This window comes from Melanerpes formicivorus, unplaced genomic scaffold (genome assembly GCF_026170545.1).
Source record: "Melanerpes formicivorus ecotype bairdi unplaced genomic scaffold, bMelFor1.0.p_v2 SCAF_10, whole genome shotgun sequence".
In the NCBI taxonomy this organism is placed as follows: domain Eukaryota; kingdom Metazoa; phylum Chordata; class Aves; order Piciformes; family Picidae; genus Melanerpes; species Melanerpes formicivorus.
The window spans coordinates 216,894-231,977 of record NW_027142362.1 but is presented as its reverse complement, the minus strand read 5'-3'; the positions used below and the strand labels follow the sequence as shown (position 1 = coordinate 231,977).

At 59.2% G+C, this 15,084-nt stretch overlaps 1 long non-coding RNA gene across 2 annotated transcripts; it reads left to right on the top strand.

Moving 5' to 3' along the window:
* The first annotated feature begins 908 nt into the window (after positions 1 to 908).
* LOC137443569 (uncharacterized) lies at positions 909 to 9,104 on the top strand. 2 transcript variants are annotated; one of them, XR_010987940.1, is made up of 4 exons: positions 909 to 1,073; positions 1,522 to 5,779; positions 8,252 to 8,360; positions 8,990 to 9,101. It is a non-coding gene; the product is annotated as an uncharacterized lncRNA (long non-coding RNA). The 2 variants fall into 2 exon arrangements; XR_010987939.1 differs by lacking the exons at positions 909 to 1,073; positions 1,522 to 5,779 and adding an exon at positions 6,858 to 7,224 and having other exon boundaries at positions 8,990 to 9,104.
* The last annotated feature ends 5,980 nt before the right edge of the window (positions 9,105 to 15,084 follow it).

Genomic DNA, 15,084 nt, shown 5'->3' with positions numbered 1-15,084 from the left:
ACCAGCATCTGCCGCCCCGGGGGCGCTCAGTGCTGCCATCGCGTGTGTAATGGTCAGCACTGCAGTTGTGCAATGTCATGGGCCACCCCGTCGGTGCTCAGTGCTGCAGCCTAACTACGCTGAAGGCTTGAAATGCCTGAAAATTCTAAGTGGAGAGAGGGGAAGAGGGGGGGAGAGGGACAGTGACTCGAGCGTAGCCATAAACTCAGTGCCTGCGCTCACACCAGTGTGGTAGCGTCTTGAGCGCTGCTACGGATACGGCGCACACGTCGCAGTGAGGCTCTGCCCGCACGTGTGCGCAGGTGGCTTTAAAACGGCGGCCGCTGTGTCGTCCTGGCTGGTGGGATTCGTGGTTCCTCTGCCCTGTCTGTGGCAAGTGTATGCTTCTGCCGCAGTTCGGGGTTTTCCTGTAGAAACTCTTGCACTCTGTTTTGGCTCTGTTTGTGGGTGGTGGTGGGCCCCTAGAGCTGGAGGCAGGTTCGTGGTGCTGGGACCGTTTGGATTCTGCGGCGGGGCGCGCCAGGAGGCCTCTGCTCCCAGTAACAGTAAGTGTTCTCTTAGTGTGGCACCTGTGTTCTTTGTGTTCCTCCCAGTAACTCCCAATTCCCTTCTTAGTGCTCCTAATGCCTTCCCGAGTGTCGCAGTGTTCCCATTAACCTTTAGTTCTCCTCCTCAGTGCGGCCCCTGTGTCCTCCCAGTGTCCCAAACTCTCTTCTTGGTGCTCCCATTTCCATCAGATGCTGACTGTGTGGTTCTGAACGGCATCAGCTCCCAGTTCTGTGAGTTAAGTGAGTACTAAAGGAAAACAAAATGCTTATGTAGTAGTGCGTGCAAACCTACTCACAGCTTTACAATGTGAGTAACTGAGTTCTCTTCTTTGCATTTCAGACTGTTAACACACTGACTCCTTGCTTTCCACTTCATTGACCAAGCAAGGAAGATGTGCAGCAGCAGCAGGATCAGCACAAGGGCCATGGCTGCCACAGCAAATCCATGAGCATGGATGCCAGCGTGCAGCCTCGCCCTGTAGCCTAGCAGGGGATCTCCTTCTGCTTGGCTTGTGTGGGCTCCAGGTAGGGTTTTATCTCTGTTGGTCAGAAGGGAAAGGCTGAAAAGGAAATTGCTCGGTGCGAGCTTTTCCCTAGGAGCTGAAGTTTCTGTCAGTATAGTCTCTAACAGAGCAGTTAAATGAGTAGAAAGCCTCTGATAGGAATAATGGGGGTGGCAAAGAGACTTCGATTTGTTCCTTTGTGGAACGCTTTTGTTTGTCCCCTGACCCTGGGAGATTCTGACAGGGGCTGTGTTCCTGTAGCACAGGCTGATAGTGAGGCTGTGGGGATGCTACAACTGCAGCAGAGAAGCTGTGTTCCTGTCAGTTCTCCCTCCACCTGGATCGGGATGAAGGTGCAGGCCCTTGCTCTGCAGTTGGGCACTGCTGAGAGTGGCAGCTGGTGCCCAGAATACAGAAGTCTGTCTCTAAGTCTGGTGCTCCCCTACAGAGGAACTAACATTTCTCTGCAGGTGTTCCCCAGGGTTCCTCAGCTGCTCAGAACACCCAGCTCCAGTGCCAGGCTGATGCCACCCTGTTGGTGCCTGCCTAAGAGTGCCAGGTCGTGGAAGTCTCAGTGGGACAGATGCTCCAGTTTCAGAAGCCTGTATTCCATGTTGCAAGGAGGTCATTCTACAGCTGAACACAGGAGCCATGAAGTGCAAACCAAATGATTTCCTGAGCTCATCCGAATCCCAGAGCAGCCCCAGGAAACATGGGAGTAACAAGGGCACCCAGGGATGTACCCCTGGACAGTCCTCTGGGGTTGCGGGTTGGAGGCACAGTACGCAGGATAAGGATAAGGCAAAAAGGGTAATGGAGGAAGGGCCTAGAGAGAACAGTAGATTGTGGGAAGGTTGGGCATTTGAAATGAGTGCCCAAGGAGAAGAGAGATCTTAAGGGTTTTTTTTTTAAGCTTAGTTGGATCGGCTCCGGGCGGGCCTGGAGCCGGGGCCATTAGGGTAGGGGCTGCACGTAGAGCAGCCGGAGCTGCGAGTCAGCGTTTGCACCAGCACCTGCGGTAGTGCGGCGGGCGGAGCAGGAGCTGTTGCAGGGAGAGCTGCAATGGCTGAGCCGTGCCCACCAGGGACTGGTAAAGGAGCAGGCCCAGGAGGTGGCCAGGCTCAGGTCGGAGAAGGAGGGTTAGGGGTACTCGTGTTACCAGGGTTCCTAGAGGGGGTGTGGAGAGCGAGTTTTAGGGGCAAAAGGGGAAAGGTTTAAAGTCCCGGTAGCTAAGGATGTTAAATTGGAGATTGAAGCTACAATTGGGCTAGGGTATATCTTAGTACCAAGTGCAAGACGTAACTTTACTAGGGAGAGAGAGTTCAGTTGGACATAAGGGTAGTTCTGGAAGAGGGGCAGATGATGGTCAGAAGAAAATAGAGGGGGGTTAGGTGTAGATAACTTGTTGATCTAGGGAGAAGGGGCAACTGGGGTTGGAAGGAGGATTGTGTCTCTTCAAGCCCCAGGGCAAGGATTGTTTGGATTGTGGATAGTCATTTTTTTTTCTGAAGAATTGGTGGGTGTGCTGTACGGAGTGATAATTCGTGTCAATCAGGGTGCATAGGATCCAGGCCATTCGGTGAGTTTTGCCTGGGTAGGGGTCCTGGCTACGGGGTCCCGGAATTTCACTGTGGGTGGGGTTTCCAGGATTCTGGATGGTAGTCAGGTGGTCTTCACAGCCCTGCTTTCGGGCTGTGAAGGGGCAGCGTTGTTTCTACGGTCTGGGGGCTGTGGAGACTGGTCGTCCGTAGGGACTGGGCAACCGGCGCTGCGTCCCGGCGTCCCGGCGGTGAGGGGCCCGGTCTCGGGGGTTTGGTATCCTGCGGTCCGGTTTCTGGAGGGGCCGGGGCCGTGGGGGCCCGTGGCGCGGTCACGCTCGCGGGTCTGACGTCCCGGTTTCTAGGGGGGGACCTCGGTTTGAGGGCCCTGCTTCGGGAAGGTTTTTTTCCGTGGTTTCAGGCCTCCGCAGGAGGGAGGGCAGGGACCTGGGCTGCGGCGGGTGAGGTTTCTTTGCGGTTGGACTTTGCAGGGGATCGGCACAGCGAGGGGGGTCGGTCGTTCGCAGGGAGCCGGCTAGCGGCTCGGAGCCGGCGCTTCAACTGCCGCCGCTCGGTTTTGACCCCCGGGCAGTGATTAGTGATCGGGAGAACGGGACAAAAGCAAGTCATCAGAACTGCCTCCCATCCCCATCTCAGAGAGCGCCTTGGGGATCATATTATAGTATTGGGATGATGAGTTGAGAGAAGGAAAATCAAAGAAAAAAGTGGTTTAAGCTGAATATGCTGCTGTTTGGATCAGGGCTTCACGCCCTACCCCTGTTCCCATATTTCAGGACAAAGACAAGGAAAAGGCAGACAGGCTGGTGTGAGAATATGGGAGAGGTAAAATCAGAGTGGGGGGGCCACCAAGAAATCAGAAGTGGCCTAATCAAGATCCTCAGTGGGACCATCAACAGCTTCAGGGGAGACAGAACATGGGACAAGGAATTGAAGCTGTGCCCAGAAATTTTGATAAAGCCTATAGTGAGCATCAGAGGAAGCCTCCTATGGGGTGGATGCTAGGATTAAAGAGAAGTTTGCAGCTCTATTCTGGAATAGATCCCAGCTCTGCAGCTGGGGTGATACTTCTCAGGATGCAGTTTGTGGCAAAACCATGGGCAGATATTAGAAATTGGAAAAGATTGAGGATTGGCAAGACAGAGGTTTAGAGGAATTACTACGTGAAGCTCGGAAGGTGTTTGTAAGGAGGGATGTAGAGAAACAGAAGACAAAAGCTAGAATGTTGGTAACTGCTGTAAGGGTACTGGTGATTATGGATAGAGAGGGAAAAAAAGGTAGAAGTCTTATATGATAAATTAGCCCTCAATAGTAATATTAATGGAGTCCAGAAGACGATGAGTGATTGGATAAATAAAAGAATGTTGATTGATGCTCTGTTTTAAATTTGCCTGACATGGACAAATAATTTGATCTTTTTGTACATCTATATGGGGTGTTGACCCAGGACTGGACTGGAATTAAAAATCCTGTAGGGCATTGTTCCAAGTTATTAGATTCTGTAAGTAGGTGAGGGCCAATTTGCTTATCAGTGACCTTTACTAGTAGAGGAGGCCCAGAAAGCGGCTTTTTGTTTTGTTCTGGTCTCAGATCCCACCTTTGGGATTCCTGATGTATATGGGACTGAAGCTGGGGGTAAAGTGTTAATAACAACTTGGAAAGGAGAGTCACTAATTTCCCCCTGGGAAGGATCTTTTCTTGGTTTTGTTAACAACAGATCCAGCTGTCCGTACTGCAGAACAAGGGTGGACACATGCTTCCTGAGTAAAAGGAGCACTTCAGGAATGTGCCTCTGAACCTGGCTGACTTGCACCTGTAACACCTCTGGTCTGAAGGCTCTGGAACTAGCGAGACAAACCCACCTTTTGAAACATCTGACATTGTGTGACATCGAATCTGCATTGAAAGAAAATACCAAGGATTTCATTCGGTGTATAAAAGATCCTGGGACTTGATGTCATTGGGGATGGGTAAAGTGTAATGGTAAACTGGCTATTTAGAAAAGTGATGGTAAATTTTTCTGCTGCACTACAATGATGTGCTGAGAGTGTGTGTGGTTATAAATGTATGCTGTTGTAGTTCTAATTTCAAGTGATTAGGACAGAGGATTCATCTGTGTTCTTTGTGTTAAAGTACCAAAAACTGTGTTCGGCTAGTGGGACCACAGGGACTGCAATACAGAAAGGACTGCTGGATCCATCCACTGAATGGACTGAGGTACCCTAAATGGAGGACATAAAGATGAGTTCCAGTATCAGAATAGGAGTGGTAATGGTCCTTGCCTGAAAATATCACAAACTAGAAAGAGGTCGGGGTTCGAAATTGGTACAACCTCCCTGGACAAGGGAAGGAGACACGGTCCGAGCAGAGCATTGGTGGGATTGAAGGAGGCAAGGCCGGGTAGACCTCTGTAATTGCCACAAAGAAGATCTAGAACCATGGCTGTGGGCAGCAACCCCATAGGCCATGTGAGTGGAGTTGCAAGTCAAACTGGACTCCTAATTCCCAGGATTAACCACTCAGAGGGAGAAAGTTGTCACCCAGGTATTGGTATATATAGCATAGCCACTCACTGTGTATGGCACCTATTAAAGTAAAAGAGGAAATACTTTCAGGCAAGGAACATCAGTTGTTATCCCATTCCCTTTACCAGGAAGTTGAAATTGGGAATCCTTTTGGTTGTTGTAGAATTGTTGCCAAGTTAGGTTATTATGGCTCAAGCCAAATGTAGTAGAAAGAAGGGGAGGGATTGTGAGAAACTGGTTATAATATTTGGCTTTCGCAAGGGGGATTACTGGGGAGCGTGGGGCTGGATCGTTGGGCTGATGGTCTGTATTGTGTGGGGTATTGGGAGGGAAAGGGGAGGTGCCAACAGGTCTAAAGACTGGCCAGGTCAAAAGTGCAGGTTTGGTCTGTCCTGATGGAGAGGGGTGGGAGCGTGCTGGGGAATATATGAATATGTACGCTTTAATATATGAATATGTCTGTTTGCCGTCTCTATCAGCTCACCTCGTGTTGTGGGGGTGCGGCTCTAGCAAGCTCGCTCTGCGCCCAGTGCTGTGTTGCCTTTATTTTATAATAAACTGGTTATAAGTTTTCAGCAGTGAGTTCGTTTCTCACGGTCTCCAGAAGCTTTCCATCAGAGGGAAGTTGCTCATCAGCTTGTCTGCAGGTGAGTGTTTTATAGAATAATAGAATCGTTTGGGTTGGAAAAGGCCTTTCAGATTCCGCAGTCCCAACAGCTCACAAACTGCCAAGTCTCATCCCAATCTCTTTGTCTCTTAAGCATCTGCAGGGATGGGGATTCAACCACTTCCCTGGGGAAACTATTCCAGTCTTTTGAGAAGCTTTCAGTGAAGAAGCTTCTTTAACAGGCAACCTAAACATCCTCTGATACAACTTGAGGCCATTTCCTCACATGGGGGGGGGGGGGACAATGAACACCAGAGTGAGCCCCCCCGATGCTGGGAGACCCCAAAATCTAAGATCCTGCAATTCCACTGAAGACACCAGATGAAGGGGGGACCATCAAAGGGTTTAAGTGAGGAGAGCAACAGACAGAAGAGATGGGTGAGTGCCAGTGCTAAATGCGCTGACTGCAAAGTGATGTCGGGGCTGTCAGCCCTGGGAGCCCTGCTCGGAGAGGCAGAGCTCTGTGTCTCCTGCGCGGCGGCGTTTGGATCAATACATCATTAATATTGTTATTGCCTCCCCGCCTCCTCCTTTGGCCGCAGGGGGCGAGGGTGCTGCTGGGACAGGACAGCTCCAAGGCAGGACAGCCCCAGGCGCGGCAGGGGGCCGGGGGCACAGCCGGGCGGGGGAGGCAGGGGCGGCCCTGCGGTGTGCCGAGCGGCTGCGAGAGCTCTGAGGGACGGGGAAGAGCGCTGGGGGGGCGGCTCGGAGCCGGGGCCGCTGTGAGCACCGCGGCGGGGCCGGGGCCGGGGTCTGTGCGCCCCGGGGCTCCCCGCCCCAGCGCTCTGCCGCACCGCAGCGCTCGGCGCCGGCCGCTGCCCCTCCGGCCCGGGCTCGGTGCGAGACCTGCAAGGGGCAGAGGCGCTCGGCTCTGCCGCCAGAGCTCAACCCCAGCCTGCGGCCGCGGAGTGCGGAGGCGGCGCTGGGGCAGAGCTCCGGCGCTGAGCTCTGGCAAGCACCGCGGAGCGCCCTGAGGCAGGGCCCGGGCAGGTGCGGGAGAGGGAGCGGGGGGGGCTCGAGCAGGGGGGGCCTGGGGCGGCCGAGAGGGACGTTTTAAATTCCCTTCTGTAACTGTGAGGTCCCTCCTGGGCCGCTCAGAACACTACAGATGGAGATACAGTTCATAGAGGGAGCAGCAGGGGTGCCCGAAGGCTCTCTGGGGGGCGCGCCAGCGCCGGCGGAGGAGACTGAGCGCCCTGAGGCGCGGGGCGGGGCCGGGGGCGGGGCCTGGGCTCCTCCCAGGGCTTCAGCGCGAGAATTCGAGCGGCCAGAGGCGCCCGGCCCGGGCGGGACCGGCCCCGGCCAGAGGCGCCGCTGAACTTGGGAGTTGCGCTCAGAGGGCAGCTGTGGCAGCGCTCCGGCGGATGGAGACCTGGCAGGCGCCTCAGGGGGGCTCTGGCGGATCCGCGAGGGACAGGAGCCCAGGTGCGAGCGGGGACAGGGAGGGCTGGCCCGGGGAGACCTGCGGGAGCTTAGAGCCTGAGGCGCTCGCCGTGCAGCTTCAACCGCCCGTCGGTGCAGATGTCCTCAGTGCAATGAACACGAGGGGGGGCTGCCAGGGCGGCCCGGAGGGCATTCCAGCGGCTGGGGGAGTTCCGGCTCTGCGGGGAAGGCTGAGCCGAGGCGCCGGTAGACGGGCTGGGTGCGAGGACGGCTCCCGAAGCGCAGGGGCAGCGCTGGGGCAGCGCGGGGGGTGGCGGAGCGCTGAAGGCAGCGCTGAGGTGCGTGAGAGGGAACGGGGCTGGGCTGGGGCAGAGCTGCAGCAGCTGAAGGGAGGAGTTTGTGTAGGCAGTGTCTGAGGTGCTGTCATCTCCAGCCCGGAACATACACGTGTTTGTATTGGTTTTAATAAAAGGACATTAAGGGTGGCCGGGCTGGGGGGGGCTGTGTCTGTGAGCGCCACAGAAGGCGCCGCGGCGGGGGGGGGGCTGTGGGGTGTTGGGGGCTGTGAGCGCCCTGAGGGTTCCCGCGCGGCGGCTTTCCCGCCCTGCCCGCGCCACAGGCACCAGCGCGCGCTGTTCCCGCGCGGCCGCCGCCTGAGGCAAGGGGAGGCGCCTGGCTGTGGGGACTGTGAGCGCCCGGAGGGTCCCGGCCTCACCTGTGCGCCCTTCCCGCCAGAGGGGCCGGCGCGCGCCGCGCGCCTCAGGAGCTGCCGGGGCGGGAACGGGAAGCGGCCGGCGCGGCCCGGGGCAGGGCCGGGCCGGGCCGCAGCCCGCAGCTGCGCTGGGCTTGGGGTCTGGGAGGATCCGCTCCTGGGGCAGAGCTGCGGATGCCGGAGGGCAGGGCAGGGCAGGCAGCGCAGGGGCTTGGGCAGGTTCGTGAGGGCGCAGGGTGAGACCGGCCGGGGGCAGGGGAATCAGCTCGGGGACAATTTCTGTTTCGTTAAAACCTGAGGCACTTCCCTCTGTAGCTCAGCACCTCCTGAGTGTGCCTCTGCTGTTTGCTCCTTCAGGCAGAACGAAGCTCTGCAGGGAGCAGACTCGGGGACAGAGAAGTGACGTTTGGGCACAGAGACTGAGAGGATCTGTGGGGCAGAAAATGCAAACAGAGAAAGCCCTGAGGTAAGCAAGAGCAGAGGTGACATCCTGGAGGGAAAACATGGAGGCAGTTTATACAGGATAAAAGCCAAAGCTTTCGGAGGGAAAAGCTGAGGCAATGTGCTGGGGGCAGAGCGGGCATGGAGGGAACCTGAGGCAACCCACAGGGAGAAGGTGAAAATTGTCCTGAGAAAACCTGAGCAAAGAAGAGGGGACACAGGAAGCAGCTTGGAGGGAAGACTTAAGGCAAATATCTGTGAGACAAGATACAGAAATGAACAGGAAAGTTAACCTATGGGAGACAAAAACGAGGATTTGAGAGGGAAAATCACAGCTTATTTAGGAGGGAGAGTGAGGGGGAGGAAAGGCATGGGAGGGAAGAGCTGAGGAAAGGTGGAAGGAGGAAAGGGGATGTTTGGGAGGGAAACAGAGGCCATTTTGGACGGGAGGAAGGGAAATTATGCCTGGAATTGAGAAGGAAATCTGTAGGGCAGAGGATGAAAATTTTGAAAATAGAAGCTAAGATAATGCAAGGAGAGAAAGGACATTTTGAACAGAAAAACCCTGTAGTGATGGAGGAGCAGTGATACCTTTTCCCCTTGGGCGGGGAGGAATTGGCACTGCTGAGGCCTAACTCTGTCCTCCTTCCTCAGAGGCAGCTGGCACAGAGCCCCACTATGGAGCGGCGAGGCAAGGTGCGGGGGGGCGAAAGGAGCTGAGAAGAGGAGGAGAACCGGGCTGAACAGCTGGACATGGGCAAGGCGCCCTGGGCAATGAGACCTCCCTCTCAATTTGGCTGTGGTAACACAAGATCTTTGCCAGCACCGTTAGGGTGCCCTGGTTGGCTTTGTGCTGGGCGACCTCCCTGTAAGCAGGGCTCGGTCTTTGCTTTTGCTGTTGTAGGCATTTTGCCACCTAGCTCCTTGGCTGCACGGAGACTGGCAACCCTGTAAGGAGGGTCCGAGCCGGCGTCTCGGCCCGTATGGGAGGAAGTGTAGCTGCCTGGACCCCAGCCCCCCCTGTAAGCAGGGGAGGGCCCTTTAAACAGTTTCTCGGCTGCTGGCGGCCTGGCCAGCGTGACGCCCTGTACTTGGGGCATGTCACAACGATTGGCATCCTGAGGCCCCTCTACCTGCATGCATCCCCGGGGGGGCCAGGTCTGACCCTCTGCTCTCCTGCTCAGGGTTAAGGATGCCTGCCCCACCAGTGGCTGCCCAGAGCTTGCTCCCTCTCTTGGGAAGGGCTGTGTGTGTGGCCCCTCTTGCCTCTGTGTGCCTGAGTCTGCTTGTCCTTTAGGTCCCTTAGAAAAGGCTGTAGCTTAGCTTAGGCTTCCCAGGAGGGAAAGAGGGGCTCTGGGCGGTTCCACGGCAGTCTCCTTGGAGGCCTCGAGTGGGGTGGGAGCTCGGCTTGCCCCTCCTTTGATTGGATGGACACAGCGAAGCCGCTTAAGTCGTCTTGCGGCAAGGTGACCCCCCTGTAGTTCAGGGCCTGGGTCTCTGCCTTCATGGCAGCCTGTTCCCTTGGCACCCTGTCAGCTTAACAGCCCCGCACTCGGGGCCTGTGTGACGAGTTATGGAGCCTTCTGTGCCGTTCTGTCCCCTTCTGTCCCCAGCAGCAGCCCAAGGTCCCTGTAAGCAGGGCTGGGGAGGCTGCTTTTGGCAGCTAACAGGAACAAACCCTTAGAGGGTTGAGGTCAGTCCCTGGGCTCCTGAAGAGGTGGTGTTGTGCTGCAGCCAGGAGGGCCGGCCCGTAAGTGGGCGCAGGCCAGAGCCCGTGGCTCTCCGTGGGGCTTTTTGGGAGTGCCGGGCCGAGAGCGACCGCCCTGTAGGCAGGGAAGTGTGTTGCCGGTGTCCGGCGGGAGGTTCAAGGAGGGACCCCCCCTGTAATCAGGGCGGGTAGATCTGGTCCCGGCCTTTCAGAGGCATGGGGCCAGGGAGTGTGTGGGGCTTATCTTAGCGTGTTGTTCCCCCCCGCCCCACCCCGTCTTCGGGGCTGGGGCCACAGCCCCCCGGCCTTTGGCCGTGATGCCCCACTGCCTGGCTGCTGTCTTCCTGTAGCTGCGGGGCCAGGCCAAGCTCTCAGCTCCCTGGGTTTCGACCCGCCCGTAAGAGGGGTCGGGGTCCGAGTGCCTTTGCGCTCAGCTGGCAGCCTGTGTGGGGCACCCCCCCCGGCTAGCGGGGTGTGGGTCAAGATGCCCCTGAAGCGGAGAGAAGGAGCCTCCGTGGGCCTTTTGGGACCAGGGCCGCCCTGTAAGTCAGGGCCCGGTCAGTGCCCTGGCATCCCGGGCGCTTTGAAATGCCAGCGGCGGCTCCAGCCCCCTGTAAGCAGGGTCGTGCAGCCGCTCTGGCCGCTGCGTTGCATGCCCAGCTCCATTGCCCAGGGCGTCTGCTGCGGCGCCCGTCTGCGGTCCCGACCGGAAGTGTGCCGTGCGCCGCTTGGGTGAGTCGAGCGAAAGCGGGAAGACTTTGCAGAGCTGGGGGTGTCTGCGGGCGGGTAGCTGGCCGGGGGGTGCCCATGGGGAGCTGCCTGCGGGGCTGGAGGCTTCCCTCTTTCCCTCGGGCGGGGAGCAACTGGCACTACTGAGGCCTAACTCTGTCCTCCTTCCTTGGCAGTGGCTGGCACAGAAGGAAGAAGAGGCCCGCTGCGGAGCGGCGAGGCAACATACGGCGGAGGCAAGAGGCGGCGAGGCAACATACGGCGGAGGCAAGAGGCGGCGAGGCAACATACGGCGGAGGCAAGAGGCGGCGAGGCAAGAGGAGCGGCGTCCGGCTGAAGAGCAGGACAGGAGAAAGGCGCCCTGGGCAATGAGACCTCCCTCTCAATTTGGCTGTGGTAACACAAGATCTTTGCCAGCACCGTTAGGGTGCCCTGGTTGGCTTTGTGCTGGGCGACCTCCCTGTAAGCAGGGCTCGGTCTTTGCTTTTGCTGTTGTAGGCGTTTTGCCACCTAGCTCCTTGGCTGCACGGAGACTGGCAACCCTGTAAGGAGGGTCCGAGCCGGCGTCTCGGCCCGTATGGGGGGAAGTGTAGCTGCCTGGACCCCAGCCCCCCCTGTAAGCAGGGGAGGGCCCTTTAAACAGTTTCTCGGCTGCTGGCGGCCTGGCCAGCGTGACGCCCTGTACTTGGGGCATGTCACAACGATTGGCATCCTGAGGCCCCTCTACCTGCATGCATCCCCGGGGGGGCCAGGTCTGACCCTCTGCTCTCCTGCTCGGGGTTAAGGATGCCTGCCCCACCAGTGGCTGCCCAGAGCTTGCTCCCTCTCTTGGGAAGGGCTGTGTGTGTGGCCCCTCTTGCCTCTGTGTGCCTGAGTCTGCTTGTCCTTTAGGTCCCTTAGAAAAGGCTGTAGCTTAGCTTAGGCTTCCCAGGAGGGAAAGAGGGGCTCTGGGCGGTTCCACGGCAGTCTCCTTGGAGGCCTCGAGTGGGGTGGGAGCTCGGCTTGCCCCTCCTTTGATTGGATGGACGCAGCGAAGCCGCTTAAGTCGTCTTGCGGCAAGGTGACCCCCCTGTAGTTCAGGGCCTGGGTCTCTGCCTTCATGGCAGCCTGTTCCCTTGGCACCCTGTCAGCTTAACAGCCCCGCACTCGGGGCCTGTGTGACGAGTTATGGAGCCTTCTGTGCCGTTCTGTCCCCTTCTGTCCCCAGCAGCAGCCCAAGGTCCCTGTAAGCAGGGCTGGGGAGGCTGCTTTTGGCAGCTAACAGGAACAAACCCTTAGAGGGTTGAGGTCAGTCCCTGGGCTCCTGAAGAGGTGGTGTTGTGCTGCAGCCAGGAGGGCCGGCCCGTAAGTGGGCGCAGGCCAGAGCCCGTGGCTCTCCGTGGGGCTTTTTGGGAGTGCCGGGCCGAGAGCGACCGCCCTGTAGGCAGGGAAGTGTGTTGCCGGTGTCCGGCGGGAGGTTCAAGGAGGGACCCCCCCTGTAATCAGGGCGGGTAGATCTGGTCCCGGCCTTTCAGAGGCATGGGGCCAGGGAGTGTGTGGGGCTTATCTTAGCGTGTTGTTCCCCCCCGCCCCACCCCGTCTTCGGGGCTGGGGCCACAGCCCCCCGGCCTTTGGCCGTGATGCCCCACTGCCTGGCTGCTGTCTTCCTGTAGCTGCGGGGCCAGGCCAAGCTCTCAGCTCCCTGGGTTTCGACCCGCCCGTAAGAGGGGTCGGGGTCCGAGTGCCTTTGCGCTCAGCTGGCAGCCTGTGTGGGGCACCTCCCCCGGCTAGCGGGGTGTGGGTCAAGATGCCCCTGAAGCGGAGAGAAGGAGCCTCCGTGGGCCTTTTGGGACCAGGGCCGCCCTGTAAGTCAGGGCCCGGTCAGTGCCCTGGCATCCCGGGCGCTTTGAAATGCCAGCGGCGGCTCCAGCCCCCTGTAAGCAGGGTCGTGCAGCCGCTCTGGCCGCTGCGTTGCATGCCCAGCTCCATTGCCCAGGGCGTCTGCTGCGGCGCCCGTCTGCGGTCCCGACCGGAAGTGTGCCGTGCGCCGCTTGGGTGAGTCGAGCGAAAGCGGGAAGACTTTGCAGAGCTGGGGGTGTCTGCGGGCGGGTAGCTGGCCGGGGGGTGCCCATGGGGAGCTGCCTGCGGGGCTGGAGGCTTCCCTCTTTCCCTCGGGCGGGGAGCAACTGGCACTACTGAGGCCTAACTCTGTCCTCCTTCCTTGGCAGTGGCTGGCACAGAAGGAAGAAGAGGCCCGCTGCGGAGCGGCGAGGCAACATACGGCGGAGGCAAGAGGCGGCGAGGCAACATACGGCGGAGGCAAGAGGCGGCGAGGCAACATACGGCGGAGGCAAGAGGCGGCGAGGCAACATACGGCGGAGGCAAGAGGCGGCAAGGCAAGAGGAGCGGCGTCCGGCTGAAGAGCAGGACAGGAGAAAGGCGCCCTGGGCAATGAGACCTCCCTCTCAATTTGGCTGTGGTAACACAAGATCTTTGCCAGCACCATTAGGGTGCCCTGGTTGGCTTTGTGCTGGGCGACCTCCCTGTAAGCAGGGCTCGGTCTTTGCTTTTGCTGTTGTAGGCATTTTGCCACCTAGCTCCTTGGCTGCACGGAGACTGGCAACCCTGTAAGGAGGGTCCGAGCCGGCGTCTCGGCCCGTATGGGGGGAAGTGTAGCTGCCTGGACCCCAGCCCCCCCTGTAAGCAGGGGAGGGCCCTTTAAACAGTTTCTCGGCTGCTGGCGGCCTGGCCAGCGTGACGCCCTGTACTTGGGGCATGTCACAACGATTGGCATCCTGAGGCCCCTCTACCTGCATGCATCCCCGGGGGGGCCAGGTCTGACCCTCTGCTCTCCTGCTCGGGGTTAAGGATGCCTTCCCCACCAGTGGCTGCCCAGAGCTTGCTCCCTCTCTTGGGAAGGGCTGTGTGTGTGGCCCCTCTTGCCTCTGTGTGCCTGAGTCTGCTTGTCCTTTAGGTCCCTTAGAAAAGGCTGTAGCTTAGCTTAGGCTTCCCAGGAGGGAAAGAGGGGCTCTGGGCGGTTCCACGGCAGTCTCCTTGGAGGCCTCGAGTGGGGTGGGAGCTCGGCTTGCCCCTCCTTTGATTGGATGGACGCAGCGAAGCCGCTTAAGTCGTCTTGCGGCAAGGTGACCCCCCTGTAGTTCAGGGCCTGGGTCTCTGCCTTCATGGCAGCCTGTTCCCTTGGCACCCTGTCAGCTTAACAGCCCCGCACTCGGGGCCTGTGTGACGAGTTATGGAGCCTTCTGTGCCGTTCTGTCCCCTTCTGTCCCCAGCAGCAGCCCAAGGTCCCTGTAAGCAGGGCTGGGGAGGCTGCTTTTGGCAGCTAACAGGAACAAACCCTTAGAGGGTTGAGGTCAGTCCCTGGGCTCCTGAAGAGGTGGTGTTGTGCTGCAGCCAGGAGGGCCGGCCCGTAAGTGGGCGCAGGCCAGAGCCCGTGGCTCTCCGTGGGGCTTTTTGGGAGTGCCGGGCCGAGAGCGACCGCCCTGTAGGCAGGGAAGTGTGTTGCCGGTGTCCGGCGGGAGGTTCAAGGAGGGACCCCCCCTGTAATCAGGGGGGGTAGATCTGGTCCCGGCCTTTCAGAGGCATGGGGCCAGGGAGTGTGTGGGGCTTATCTTAGCGTGTTGTTCCCCCCCGCCCCACCCCGTCTTCGGGGCTGGGGCCACAGCCCCCCGGCCTTTGGCCGTGATGCCCCACTGCCTGGCTGCTGTCTTCCTGTAGCTGCGGGGCCAGGCCAAGCTCTCAGCTCCCTGGGTTTCGACCCGCCCGTAAGAGGGGTCGGGGTCCGAGTGCCTTTGCGCTCAGCTGGCAGCCTGTGTGGGGCACCTCCCCCAGCTAGTGGGGTGTGGGTCAAGATGCCCCTGAAGCGGAGAGAAGGAGCCTCCGTGGGCCTTTTGGGACCAGGGCCGCCCTGTAAGTCAGGGCCCGGTCAGTGCCCTGGCATCCCGGGCGCTTTGAAATGCCAGCGGCGGCTCCAGCCCCCTGTAAGCAGGGTCGTGCAGCCGCTCTGGCCGCTGCGTTGCATGCCCAGCTCCATTGCCCAGGGCGTCTGCTGCGGCGCCCGTCTGCGGTCCCGACCGGAAGTGTGCCGTGCGCCGCTTGGGTGAGTCGAGCGAAAGCGGGAAGACTTTGCAGAGCTGGGGGTGTCTGTGGGCGGGTAGCTGGCCGGGGGGTGCCCATGGGGAGCTGCCTGCGGGGCTGGAGGCTTCCCTCTTTCCCTCGGGCGGGGAGCAACTGGCACTACTGAGGCCTAACTCTGTCCTCCTTCCTTGGCAGTGGCTGGCACAGAAGGAAGAAGAGGCCCGCTGCGGAGCGGCGA